Source organism: Pseudochaenichthys georgianus, chromosome 7 (genome assembly GCF_902827115.2).
Source record: "Pseudochaenichthys georgianus chromosome 7, fPseGeo1.2, whole genome shotgun sequence".
Lineage (NCBI taxonomy): Eukaryota > Metazoa > Chordata > Actinopteri > Perciformes > Channichthyidae > Pseudochaenichthys > Pseudochaenichthys georgianus.
The window spans coordinates 9,819,410-9,822,106 of NC_047509.1; the positions used below are offsets into that span (position 1 = coordinate 9,819,410).

At 37.4% G+C, this 2,697-nt stretch overlaps 1 long non-coding RNA gene across 1 annotated transcript; it reads left to right on the top strand.

The window, feature by feature from the left end:
• The first annotated feature begins 211 nt into the window (after nt 1–211).
• LOC117450154 (uncharacterized) lies at nt 212–2,445 on the top strand. Its single transcript, XR_004552550.1, has 5 exons — nt 212–279; nt 1,105–1,199; nt 1,304–1,396; nt 1,990–2,074; nt 2,388–2,445. It is a non-coding gene; the product is annotated as an uncharacterized lncRNA (long non-coding RNA).
• The last annotated feature ends 252 nt before the right edge of the window (nt 2,446–2,697 follow it).

Genomic DNA, 2,697 nt, shown 5'->3' on the forward strand with positions numbered 1-2,697 from the left:
GTTTTCTTTCTTTTCTGTATTTACCACCAAGGACTTTGCTCAGTTGGCTACTGATAGTGAAAATTAACTCTTGGACAGATATTTAAGTGTAAGAAACCGGATAAGGCCTGATATGTATCGGACAGCTTTTGAAAAAAAACATAACCAACACTCAGAAGAATCGTCTGCAATCTGTGTCACAAGATTTGAGCTTCCTCTTCCTCTCCCCTGCAGATGACCGAGGGCAGACTGTGCCAAGTGCAGCTGCTGGAGGACAGGAAGCTGGAGCTGCTGGTTCAGGTATGACGCTCCTTAAAGAGGTTATAATCAAAGGTTTAACAACTGATAATGATGATTATGCGTAATGTGAAAATGGTTTCTGGTTTTTATGAACCCAGTTCCCCTAAACTCTAATCAGCATGTTTTATCTCATTAAAAAAAAAAAAAACTTCTATTTGCAACTCTGCTGTTTTGATTCACTCTCTCTGTTCTCATAGCGTTGTTTAAAAGAAATATATATGAGCAACAAGCTGTAAAAACAACGTTACACTACCTGCTCAGACCCAGACAGTATGTTAACATAGTGAGTGTTTTGTAACTAAAACACCAGATACTTCCCTCAAGAGTTGGTGGAAACCAAACCACAGATAAGAGGACATAATATTAAACTTAATTCATCAGGTATCCCGAGATCACCAAAAGGAATTTGAAAATTAGCAACTGCTTTGCTGCGTTCTGCAACTTCAACGATTATATCATCGTTATTATTTTTTTAATCGATAATTAAAAACGTTATTTGTTTCTATAGTGTAGTGTTGCCAAACCTCACAAAAAATATATGTGGGCAACATGATCAGTTGGTGTATAAAATGATACAGCAAATCGTAGGTATGTGCGCTGTTGAAGTGTCCTTGAACATATAACACTACATCCTCAATTTCTTTGCTATTGTCTGCACCCTAGTTCATCTTCCAGTCTCACTTCTCTTTAGACGGAAGCAAGCAACAGAGACAATTATTTCCTCAATTATTCACGTCACCTGTATCAAATAATTTGTACTCAGGATGCTTACCTAATATTTGAATTACATTAGGTATCCTACTAAATCTAAATCTTCCTCCACAGCAAAGGCTGCTGTCGTACGAGCTCCTCGACCTGGTGTCCTCACACTTCAACCTCAAAGAGAAGGAGTTCTTTGGAATCGCATTTTGTGATGACAAGTATGTGAATTATTGCCTATATTTATTTTCAATGGTCTGAATATTTACAGATGTCCATATGTGCGTGTGTGTTTAATGCTTTCTGAATCCTCTGACTTTTGTAGTGGGCAGCGTAAATGGTTGCAGATGGACCGCAGAGTTCTTGAACATGACTTTTCCAAGAAGTCTGGGCCCATTGCCCTCAACTTCCTGGTCAGGTAATAATTGACTTTTCTCATGCAAATCACATGATCTCCAGCAGGGAGCACTATGTTGTCAACGTGGAGTAAAGCTGTGAGCTCTCAACACAATGTCCAGGGTGGTTACGGTCATGATGTCAAACTTGTGGTTTTAAAAACGTTGACAAGAAAACATATTTTTGGTAGTTGTCAATCGTTTGCAAATCCTCACTCTCACCCACACCTAACACACATCAGATTAGATTAAACATTCTTTATTCAAATAGTTGTATCACTTCAGCAGAAAGTTCACTAGTAGACAGTAATATATAGTACATATCAACAGCAGAAGAGTTATGCATCAATGGAGTATCTAAACATGAATACACAATATGAAAAATACAGAATAAACTTAAATGACTCTATAATAAACCTCCTACTAAAACATAAAAAATAGACATAGGAAAATATATACATTACAAAAGTGTGTAAAGTATAAACATCACACAAAAGCATTCACTAGGCACAGTAAAGTTCAAATTGTGATGTTCTATATTAAGCCGCAATAACACCCATTATCTCCGTTTAACCTTTTCAATTGTTCTGCTTGCATCTGCTTGTATCCCCCACAGGTTCTATCTAGAAAGCATCACACAGCTTAAGGACATCACCACGGTGGAGTTATTCTTCCTGAATGCAAAATCTGCTGTCTACAATGTAAGTTACTTGTTACTGAAGCCATGAAATAGACGCTGCTAGTTGCGTTTTAGCTCTCCGATGATTCACTGTCTGTGGACCCTCGCAACTGATCAGACAATAGCTGCAGGGCACGGTTTGTTAACTCCGCTGGCTGGAATGTAAACTAGACAGAAAAAAAAAGACACACTGTTTCAATTTGAGAATAAGCTGAGTTTCATGTTGTGCAATAGAGAAAATGTTCTATGTTTGGATTGAGAAAGATTTCTCCACATGGACTTCATTGTCTCCATCCTGTTAATATTTTTCCATATCGATCTGTTTTGTCTCTCAGGGGATTATAGAGGTGGAGAGTGAGAACGTCTTCAAATTAGCCGCAAATGCTTTGCAGGTTAGTGCTTTTAATAGTCTCTACATACATTAATTGCCACATCTTTATCCCTTTATCTGATAAGTTTAAAAAAAGCAATCCTCGCAGTGCATTTCCACATAAAACGGAAAAATATATATCTATATAAACATATACACACATAAACATGCTCACACATCCATACCAACATGCATACATGCCCCCACATAATTTAAATACAGTTTACAATATAAAAAACACAGGGATAATACTTGGCATCTCAAATGTCGATCAG